General features: G+C 42.8%; 1 protein-coding gene across 1 annotated transcript in view; it reads right to left on the reverse strand.

Moving 5' to 3' along the window:
* The window catches only part of APBB1IP (amyloid beta precursor protein binding family B member 1 interacting protein), a 51,433-nt gene extending 44,421 nt beyond the window's left edge, over positions 1 to 7,012 (reverse strand). Inside the window, exon 1 of the mRNA XM_083467463.1 lies at positions 6,639 to 7,012. The gene's annotated coding sequence lies outside the window, so the exon portion shown is untranslated. The remainder of the gene's footprint in view (positions 1 to 6,638) is intronic.
* Between the last annotated feature and the right edge of the window lie 4,981 nt (positions 7,013 to 11,993).

The following is an 11,993-nucleotide window of genomic DNA, read 5'->3' on the forward strand; positions in this document are numbered from 1 at the left end:
TTGCTTGGAAGCACAGGAAAACATAAAAAAGCACAAAGGCTAAATTAGAAATTATATTGTTGTTGTTGTTAAAATATGTTTACCGCCCTTCACCTGTAGATCTCAGGGCAGTTCCCAACAGAAAACTACATGATAAAAAGCACAAAATATAAACAAGAACAAAACAAACCGCTAACCACCCCCTGGATCACCACTATCATCCTGTGGGTTTGTTTGAGGCATCAATAAGCCTCCCTAGAATCAGGTTCTCGGGGTAACTTGCAGCAAAAAATGGATTTTAAATGCATACAATAAAACACACGATAATGCAAAAGCAACATCAAACCAGTTTGCAGTTCTGAAACCTGATGAGGCTTTGTGCAAGACAGAGACAAAGAGTCTTCCCCTAATACCAGATTTTCTTGTTCAAAATGCATCAAGACATTAGAAGCCCCATGGTTTATTATTCTAGTTATTAGTGTGTTGACCTAAAAGGGATGGCTCAAGCTCACATGCCCACTGAGCTATGAAGTTCACTGGGTGGCCTCGGGCTAATCTCTATCTGTCAGACCAGCAGACCTCACAATATTGTTGTGAAATAAAATGTTGGGGGCGGGGAGGCTCTTTACATGACCCTGAGCTCTTTGGGGAGGAAGAGTGGACTAAAAACACAATGAACAGATAAATAAACAAATACTGCTTGATACAAGTAGCTCTGTTCATGGGTATAATAGTTTTTGAGAGTGCAGTTCTCAACATACTTTCCTGCACGCAGACATGCACAGGACTGCAGTGTAAGAAAGATAGCATTTAACACTGTAAACCTTGTCAAGTTTAATAAGAAAGGAGTGCACTGAATATACTTCAGTTCTACTTTCAACAAAGTAGTGAGTCTGAATTACCCCAAAGGCGCACTCTTCCATTGTTTTTTGAGACAGATGAATGCCAACACACAAAAATTAAGTTAGGTTCACGTATCTTAAGTCCTAAAAAATCCCCCACCTCATTCCTTTTTCTAAAGGTGAAAAGGGTGTGGGGTTATTTAAACTGGTTCCTCTGTCCCAATTCTAATAAGGAAGGAGGAACTGAAAAACACACAATTCTCCAGAAAAGTAAAATAAGGAAGGCATCCTCATACAAGCACCAGGTAGGCAATTATTTACCGTACTTTTTGCTCTATAAGACTCACTTTTTCCCTCCTAAAAAGTAAGGGGAAATGTGTGTGCGTCTTATGGAGCAAATGCAGGCTGCACAGCTATCCCAGAAGCCAGAACAGCAAGAGGGATTGCTGCTTTTGCTGTGCAGCGATCCCTCTTGCTGTTCTGGCTTCTGGGATTCAGAATATTTTTTTTCTTGTTTTCCTCCTCCAAAAACTTGGTGTGTCTTATAGAGCGAAAAATACGGTAATTCTATTTTGAACATCAATTTTCATCTCAGTATGCAAAGCAGCAACAACATTTATCTGGAATGCATAGAATACTGATCCTGGGCAATAATATTAACTGACTCAAGCTTCCTGCACTTCTGGTCCAAGGCTATGGTACACCATCAGGACTAGAACTAGAGGGGAAATTTGCGGGAAGAGAGAAGCAGGCATCTCTAGTCTGAGACAGTTCTTAGGAGCCATAAAGGTAAGCATAGACTGAAGAATGTGCACATTACATCTAGCCTGCAAAATGGAAGCTAGCTGTTTTGGACAAACTTCAGTATATATTCCCAGCAAGTGTGGTGAAACTTCTGCCTATTTGTCCTTAGTGTACTTTGTCTGTAACACGTTCTCAGTGCCTGATGGCTGCTCAGCTCTGAAAGCCTCCGGATGCAAGTGCAGTTTTTGAGAAAAATACAGAATCCAGCTTCTTTCTTTTCTGCTCCAGGATAATGTTCAACGCCGACAAAGCAGGAAATAAGCAATCAAGGTTTTGCAATCTCTTTACTCAATTGTACTGAGGCCACAAGTGTGCTTAGGCTTTTCCATTCTAAATCCAATACAATCCATGCCTCGTGGAAAAGGAGTATGAACATATTTTTCTTTGGAGTCAGCAATCTTATAGAAAAATACCAAGGTGCTAAAAGCCAGGTTCTGCAAATTTCATAGAATCATAGAATCATAGAGTTGGAAGAGACCACAAGGGCCATCGAGTCCAACCCCCTGCCAAGCAGGAAACACCATCAGAGCACTCCTGACATATGGTTGTCAAGCCTCTGCTTAAAGACCTCCAAAGGAGGAGACTCCACCACACTCCTTGGCAGCAAATTCCACTGTCGAACAGCTCTTACTGTCAGGAAGTTCTTCCTAATGTTTAGGTGGAATCTTCTTTCTTGTAGTTTGGATCCATTGCTCTGTGTCCGCTTCTCTGGAGCAGCAGAAAACAACCTTTCTCCCTCCTCTATGTGACATCCTTTTATATATTTGAACATGGCTATCATATCACCCCTTAACCTCCTCTTCTCCAGACTAAACATGCCCAGCTCCCTTAGCCGTTCCTCATAAGGCATCGTTTCCAGGCCTTTGACCATTTTGGTTGCCCTCCTCTGGACACGTTCCAGTTTGTCAGTGTCCTTCTTGAACTGTGGTGCCCAGAACTGGACACAGTACTCCAGGTGAGGTCTGACCAGAGCAGAATACAGTGGCACTATTACTTCCCTTGATCTAGATGCTATACTCCTTTTGATGCAGCCCAGAATTGCATTGGCTTTTTTAGCTGCCGCGTCACACTGTTGGCTCATGTCAAGTTTGTGGTCAACCAAGACTCCTAGATCCTTTTCACATGTACTGCTCTCAAGCCAGGTGTCACCCATCTTGTATTTGTGCCTCTCATTTTTTTTGCCCAAGTGCAATACTTTACATTTCTCCCTGTTAAAGTTCATCTTGTTTGTTTTGGCCCAGTTCTCTAATCTGTCAAGGTCGTTTTGAAGTGTGATCCTGTCCTCTGGGGTGTTAGCCACCCCTCCACTTTTGTGTCTCTCTCACACACAGTACATGACTGGTGAACTGAACTGAGTCCAGCTTCATGGGTCAGCGACAGGCCACATGCTTTGCTTGCAGAAGGTCTTAAATTCAATCCCTGACACCTCCACTTTTTTAACAGAAGGAGGTGGACAATGTATGCTAGATGGACAGTCTTTCTATATGCCTATGACTTTTAGATACCAGTCCAGGAAACCTCTATGCAGATGTGCCTCATAGCTGAATGGTTTTTCCAGGTCTTCAATACAGGTAGTTCCAATTGTGTACTTTCACAAAAGGGGGGGGGAAACATTGTTTGTTACCTAGATGCTCTGCTTGAACTTCAATTGGCTTAACTGGTTGTTATTACAATATACATATGATCTGTGAACAGTCATACACATGAGGTAGTTGTGTGTGTGTTTGTGTGTGATGTTTATATGTGTGTAGCATGTGTTTTGTAAACCATCAAGAGGTATTATTACAATCAAGCAGCATATACATTTTCTTAGATAGACAGATCGCTACATAAATAATGGGAACAGGGTAGAGAAGAAGTAGTTGTTCTCTTGAATACAGTGTTTCTGTGGTGATCTGAAATAAGAGAATAACTCTTATGTTCTCATAGGAAAAGGGGCAGTCCCCTTTTTATTTTTATGTCCAAATACATACATAAGTATATAAACCACATGTCTGAAATAGTACAGGAGAGCAATCCTGTAGCCATTTTGACTCTTCCAGTGACCTCAAATATTCTCTGCAGTGAGGAAGGAAATGGGAAAAGCCTCCCCACTGTCTCTTTGCTCACAAATCCTGTCTTAAGGGTGTATTTGTGCATGAATAGGGTGAGTCTGTGACCTGGATTTAGGAACTATTTAGCATCTCAAAAGGAATGGCCAGGCTGCCCAGGGAAAGCAATCAAGTGACCACTACAGTGGTACCTCAGGTTACAGACGCTTCAGGTTATGCGATTTCAGGTTGCGCACCGCGCTGAAACTGGAAATACTGAAACGGGTTACTTCCGGGTTTCAGTGCTCACGCATGCGCAGAAGCACTAAATTGCACTTTGCGCACAAACGCCAAATTGCGACCCGCACGTGCGCAAATGCAACAGGTTGTGAACGTGCCTCCCGCACGGATCACATTCGCAACCTGAGGTTCCACTGTATCAGTATCTTGCCAGACAGCATTTCTGTTGTAGACCGCCCCCGTGATGTATTTCTGCTGTAGCCGGCCTCCTGTGATGTAGGTATGATGTTTTGGGGGGTGGTCTTGAGCTAGAGGGTGGGCAATTTCAAAAGTCGATACTTGCACACCATTGTTCTGGGTCCCTCCTGCCTCCTGTGTGTGGTTGTGAGCACCCTGTTGCAACAGTTAATAAAGATCAGGGTTACTAATTGCCTTGCTTCTCAAGATTCTCCGGATGGCCTCCTTCCGATAGGCACTCTATATGGGCACATCGATACCCCATAAGGTAAAATGAGCAGTATTTTTCTTATAACACTTTATAATAAGAAAACTCTGCTTGTTCTTTTTTACACAGCTTTTTTTAAAAGAAACTTTAGGTGTGGTAAGTCAACACTGTGGTTCTTCCCCCTGTGTTGCAAGAAGGTATGCTATTCCGGCCTCTACCAGCGATTGCAAGTTTCTGTGGCAGGAAGTTTTGCAGAGCTGGCAAAACCACTGTAGAGAACTGAGAATGCTGAGAAGGGGGTAGAGAAACGAGCATACAAAATCTTTACAAACCAGCCACAGAAGAGAGGTTGTTATGAGGAAACTGAGCCTCCTTTTCAACCCTTCTCCACCTATATACCCAAACAACTTTCAAATTAGATTCTTAAGCAGAACTCAATTTTTAAAATCAGAGACGCTTAGCGATGCTGATCGAAAGCCAATTATCAGAGTTTGCAGGAGGCGGGGGGGGGTAGGAAAAAGGAGGGGTAAAGAAAAACTGTTTCATGTACACTTGAGGAAAAACACCCAAGACATGTCCTGAAATCTATTTGTTTAAAATATGTTATGCAGCCTGTGCCAAGCCTCAAAAGGTGATCTGCAATGCCCAGTAAGGCCCTTCCAAATCAATGAAAATCCACCCGACCACACAATGCCATAAAAGAAAATAGCAGCTGCATACTGTTACTGATATTATTTATATTCTCTGGACACAGTACCTATAAGACAGAGATAAAAAGTAATTTCTATCCTACTATAAATTTTCTTTAGTGGACCTAGGGAAAGGAGCGGACTTTTTAAAGACTGTCCTTGCTTTTGGTGTGTATTTTTCATATATACGGTATTCAATTTTTTTAAAAAAATAGCATGATGGTTGTTGAGTGAATGGTCTAGAATGATCCTGGAAAATGCTCGTTTTCATCTCTAGCCAAGGATGAGGGAGAGAAAATCACCCTCGGAGCATTACGTTGTATATGAACCCCTGTTCCCCAAAAGGAAAGGTGGAAACCCACAGGGTGCTGGAGACAGCCATGAACTCTTTCTGACTTTTAATTTCCTGCTCCTCCTCATTCAAATCCTTTTTTCTGGCGAAGGAAAGAGCCTCTCTACCTATTAGGTCCAGCTGCCTTTAGGGCCATGGTTTCCAACGGGGTGTGTGTGTGTGTTTGATTTTTAAGGGGGGAAATTTGAGAATGAGTTATTAACCGTTAATGGCCTTTTAGGCTTTCTCCACGTGAATTGGAGTTTACCTTTTGAATAATAAGAATTACATGTCACAGTAAAGGTAAAGGTAAAGGGACCCCTGACCAATAGGTCCAGTCGCGGACAACTCTGGAGTTGCAGTGCTCATCTCGCTTAATTGGCAGAGGGAGCCAACATACAGCTTCCAGGTCATATGGCCAGCATGACTAAGCTGCTTCTGGCGAACCAGAGAAACGCCGTTTACCTTCCCACCGGAGCGGTACCAATTTATCTACTTGCACTTTGACATGCTTTTGAACTGCTAGGTTGGCAGGAGCAGGGACTGAGCAACGGGAGCTCACCTGGTCACAGGGATTCGAACTGCCAACCTTCTGATCCCCAAGGCCTAGGTTCTGTGGTTTAACCCACAGCACCACCCGTGTCCCCATGTCACAGTAGTAATAATAATAATAGTAATAATTTGTTTGTTTGTTTGTTTGTACATACATACATACATACATACATACCCTGCCCATCTGGCTGGGTTTCCCCAGCCACTCTGGGTGGCTTCCAACAAAATATTTAAAATACAATACAGTGGTACCTCAGGTTAAGTACTTAATTCGTTCTGGAGGTCCATTCTTAATCTGAAACTGTTCTTAACCTGAAGCACCACTTTAACTACTGGTGCCTCCAGCTCCCGTGTGCAATTTCTGTTCTCATCCTGAAGCAAATTCTTAACCCGAGGTACTATTTCTGGGTTAGTGGAGTCTGCAACCCGAAGCATCTGTAACCCAAGGTACCACTGTACAATAAAACGGGGGTGGGGGGAGAATCAAGATTTTAGAGGTGCTTAGGTGGGGCATGGCCAAAAAAGGGTTGGGAACCATTGCTTTAGGGACAAGTCTTCTCATCTTCGCCCTTGACCCCACGACTAATAAAATGTAGGTCCCCCTCCTAATAAGGGGCTTACCCCCCCAAAACCCAATCCACCCCGCTCTGCTGCGATAGGAGGAAGGGGAAATGCAGTTCCAGTCTATGCGCCCCACAGAAGCCCAACAAGATCCCGGAGGCTTACCTTGGCTGCTGGCCTTGGCCTGCCCGGCGTCCAGGCGAGGCGAGAGGGGTCAAGGAAGTGCGCACAGGGACTACACGGGGGGCTCAGGCAGGCAAGGCAAGCAGGCAACCCGTGGGGCGAGCCGGCCTCTGCTCAGCTCCCGCGAGCTCCTCTCCGGCGAAGGAAGTGGCTCCGGGGAGGCCAAGTGGGCGCTGCTGGGCCTCTCACAAGCACGAGGCTGAGAGGAAGGGCTGGGCTCCGAGGTGAAGGGAAATTTCCCCGGGCGTAACTCGTCGAACGAAAGGAGGGGAAAGGAGCCCTCTCTAAATTTAAAGAAGAAGGGAGGGAAGGAGGAACCTTCTCAGGAAGCAAGCAGCAGTCACCCTTAAAAACAAAAACCACTACTGTTAAGACTCAGCGGTGTTTTATTCTTGCTCGCTTCCTGGATGTCAGACGTTCAAAAGGGCTCACGGGTGCATGTGGATTGTGAGGGCGAAGCGCTCTTCTCAACCACCATACATTCCTCCTGGGTGAAAAGTAACCTTCGCCCAAATAACTCCATGCCTGGCTGCTTGTAACTTGTGGCCCAATTCTGTTTTCTCTCTCCCTGTTTTGTTTGAATTCTACCTGCTCTCCTCATGAATGGATTGCTGAAAGAGGCAAGCATAGTGGGTGGGGGTCTGGAAGATGTCTTAAGCATCATTTTAGCTGTTTTGAGATGTTTGCACAGGATCTAGTCACACAACCCATTTTTAGCATAAACCCAGTATTTAGGTTTAACTTCTATCCTGGACCCCCCAAAAATTAAACATCTGAGTGGGAATATAGATATATATTCCAGTGCACATTGATATAAGTTCATTCAAGTTGCAACTCTTACTAACACTACAGCCAGCTCCACTGCAAGACTAAACATTCCATTAATTTTTATAAGGCAACCAGCCAATTTACAATCTATAGTTGAGGGAGAAGAACCAGCAGCCATATATTGGGGTGGGGTGATGTGCAGGCAGGGGAGTTAGTTATTCTTACATCACCTGCTCTGTTAGAATAAGTGATGCAAATACCCAGTTTCCATCTGCAAAATGCTGGAGGGAATGCTACTTTCCACTCGCAATGCACCATACGTCTCTAGTCTTCCATCTCCATATCTCTCCCTCTATCACAGGCTTCCTCAACCTCGGCCCTCCAGATGTTTTGGGACTACAATTCCCATCATTCTGAACCACTGGTCCTGCTAGCTAGGGATCATGGGAGTTGTATCATATACAGTCATACACACACCTCTGCCTGTCCGAAGGAGAAGCAGCATTTGACCTATGGGGAGAACTACCCCGATTTCTTTTTCTTTTTTAGCATTTTTAATATCTCAGATGTGTTCCAGTAACATAAACATAAATCTGGAGGGATTTTTTTTGTTCTCTAAAGGGGATTCCCCATGCATGTGGGTGTGGGAAACTTACAAACTCTTACATTTCAAAGTGGGTGTTGTTTCTTACACTTGTAGTGTATTAGGTTGCAACTGTGAGGTGACCCCGGCCATGGATTATTTGTGAACACAAGCATGGGCTGATAGTGGTCCACTTTAAATGTCATGCCACCCTCTGCACAGATAAGTTTCCTTTTACATTCAGCTCTGCTTTTTAATCCAGTGAAGCAGGCAATAGCAGATTTATAAAAAGAGAAGTGCTGGGCTGAGCTTAAGCTTCCCTGGAAACTGCGTTTTCTAACATGGAAGTATTGAAAACATTCCAGATGAAAACAATGAGTTGCAGTTACACAGTGGGAAGGGGAAATAGACCCTAAGCATATTCAAAGGAACTTCCTCTTAACATCACATGGCTCAAATTAAACTCTGCCAACTGGCTTTCATTCATCCAACCTTACTACAAAAACTTTCGGGGGGCTTGCCTCTGGAAATTAAGGTATGCAGAACACCTCCTACAGTGCTTCCAGACAGAGGTTTATTGTGGAATTGGTACTGCTCATGCACCCAAATATTTCACACTGTCCACATGATGTTATACCTATACTTTTTGTTACTGTACACTTAAAGCAGATTTCCTCTTACCATGGAAAATCCATTAACTAAAAATAACTTGTTATACATTCATAGTCACTGCAGCTGTGGAAGCTCATTGGCACATTTTTTGGTGTGTGTGTGTTTGTGTGATGATGTTTCGGTGAGTGGTCCCTATCATTGCACTCCTACTTTCGCTTGCTCCCCACTCCCCTAGCACAACCTAGCCATTTTGTTTCCAGCTGCTCAAACAATGCAAGTGTTCCTATTTGCACAGATTGCTACATGCTGAAGGTCCATTTTTCAACAGCCCAGTTCAGAGGAATTATGCGGCAAGGGTAAGGATAGCATAGCAGACACCAGAGTAGGCATGCCTAGACACACAATATCAACTCACCCTCAACTCACTGATAGTTAGAAAGACAAAGGCCAGAGTGGAGGGTTGAGTTATATGAGCTAGAAGCTGGAAGCCTGATTTCTACTTGAATCCAAGGTTGTAGCTATGGGAGAAGCAAGATCATCTTGGGGTGTTAATGCTGTGAACTCCTCCATCATAGGCTCCAGTTGTATATCTGTGTAAATAAACCATTTATCATAAGGACACTACAGTCTCTGCTGTACCTCATTCCGGGTAAGCAACTGTAACCCCTGGAATTTTGCACCGCTCGGAGCTTGGAGTGGCGGGAAACAATATCCTCATATGAGGTTAGGGGGGAGAGTATTGGGGAGAGAAAAAAGGGGGTAATGATATTTCATTCTTTTGCTTAGTGTATGTGCAGAGGTTTTGCTTCAACTTCATGAGGATAGGTTCTTTATTTGTCTGTTTGTTTTTGACATCAATGTCTCACACCAAATGTAACCGACCTGTAGAAAGGACTCTTGGAGTTGAAATCAGAGACATTGTATGTACCCTTGCTATTCATGAAATTATTTCAATAAAAACATTTTAAAAAACACCAGTAGCATCAGATGACTTATTTTTTTCAAATCAGATCAAAGTTGGTTTGAGGGAAGATGCATCACAAGGCAGTATTTCACAGGAGAGATGTGATTTGTGCCTAGCATCACATGTGCAGCGGTAGGAGCACAATGGATGCAGGGAAAATGGGAGTTTTGTATACAGCCTGCTTTCAAACTGTGATGCAAATGGAAAGCACCAATAAAGGAACACCACCTGCAAAAGTGGAACAAAGTCACAATGGCTGTTAGCAAATTACTTAACTCGGATTAATTGGATTGAACAAACAAATAAATGTTAATACATCTTCTGGGGGTGTTATAAAAAAGGCACATGGGGAAGTAAAGCTGAGAGATATACCACTGGGACAAACTTATTCAAAATGCTTTATTGCCCTCTTTTAGAAAAATAGTCCCCTTGCCAGTTTACTATTATTTCTCTTTCCAGAGGCCAAACCAAACAATCTCCCAGCTGAACTATCTGATTAGAAAAATATATCTAGAAGAGAAGGAGAATAACTGCTTTTTGGCTTATTCCCAAAATCATCTGGAGTATTTGCAGTGAATGATATGCAATTATTGCCAGGACTTTCTAGCCTGCATATAAATTATATAAAGAAAAAGCTTTTGATTGCTTAAAGTCAATCACTGAAATTCTAATCTGTTTTTAGCGTGACCAAAATAATGTCCTGGAGTCTCATGCTAGGATGGAAACCACACTAAAACAATAAACCCTGAACCATAAATACCACACAGCTTGGAGCAAAGATAAATGTAAACTGTTTACAGAGGGTCTTTGAGAGCCCATCAGATTATGGAGCATGTCTCCTTGCAGTGGAAGCCTTTAAATTCTTGCAGATTTTTTCATTAGCAACCAAAGAAGCGGAATCTCTCACAGAGCACAGAATGACAAACGGGGGAAAGGTATTTTTCTTTATGATGTTTTGGTCCAATAAAGGGTATCACTTTACCTGGTGCATGTTTTTTGTTTTTTTTGAAATGTCTGACAGTCATTTGAAAGAAGTTAATATGAAACATCTTGGATGCAATCACATTTACATGAATTTACATAGGTCATCTAAGTATTATCCAGTGAATGCAATTTGAACGAGACTTGGAAGCCCCAGATCAAGCCAATTCAGCACTGGGATCTGAACCACTGAATAAGTTCAAAGCTAGATTTAACCTGGCTGCAATCTGCCAAGCAAACTCCATTCAGCACCATGGAACTTGCATCTGGGTACACAGGCACAGCATTGTGTTGTAACATTTGGACGCCCCCGGGGCTGCTAACTGCTACCCCTTTTCATTTTTCTTTTGTCCTTACTGCCTTACCGTCCCCCACTCCCTGCCCTAGTCTGTCACCACGGCCATCTAAAATACATGTTGCATGTGTCCAAGATACAGGGTTTGAGATAAAAAAAAATGTCACCCCTTGACGGGATTAGCACAGAAACAGGGAATCTTGATCTCAAAGCTTTATAGACAAGATTCCAAAAGGTTCAGTGCAATAAAACCACTCAACAAAATCTTTATCTAACAATTAAAATCCTGTTGTATAACATTCATGAATTCACATTTTGTGTTGCAGAAACCTGGCTGCTGTCTCCATCTTTTTAAAAAATATTTTTTATTTGATTTTACATATAAAAAGTTATCACATTACCAAATATATAACCATATGTAGAGTTTTCTCTGAATCCCTTGACTTCCCACCATCCCCTCCATGGGTCCCATTCTCAGCATTTTCAGCTGCGTATTATTACCTAATCCATATTTTATATCTTTCCACGCTATCCATTGTATTTGTTACATTACAAGTGATGTTAAAATCCTGATAATGTTTTCATCTGCTTACAGTGGTCTCCTAAATAAATCATAAATTTTCCCCATTCTTTCTTAAAGTTATTGTCTTCTCGGTTCCTGAGCTTTCTGGTCAGTTTTGCCATTTCGGCATAGTCCAACAGCTTAGTTTGCCATTCCTCTCTCGTGGGGACTTTGCCTTCTTTCCATCTTTGGGCTAGTAGCATCCGTGAGACTGTTGTCGCATACATAAAAAGTCTTTCCTGCTCCTTTAGGATGTCGGTACCTGCAATTCCTAATAGAAAAGCTTCTGTTTTTTGTTTTTTTTAATGAAAGTTATTTTAAACATCACCCCCAATTCATTATATATCATTTCCCAGAAAGCTTTCATTACCTTACATGACCACCACATATGATAAAAGGTACCTTCTTTCTCTTTACATTTCCAGCAGGTATTTGTACTTGTCTTATAAATTTTTGGAAGGAACATGGGTGGCGCTGTGGGTTAAACCACATAGCCTAGGACTTGCTGATCAGAAGGTTGGCAGTTCGAATCCCCACGACGGGGTGAGCTCCCATTGCTCGGTCCCTGCTCC

The sequence above is a fragment of the Podarcis liolepis genome (assembly GCF_965112155.1).
Source record: "Podarcis liolepis genome assembly, chromosome: 12".
In the NCBI taxonomy this organism is placed as follows: domain Eukaryota; kingdom Metazoa; phylum Chordata; class Lepidosauria; order Squamata; family Lacertidae; genus Podarcis; species Podarcis liolepis.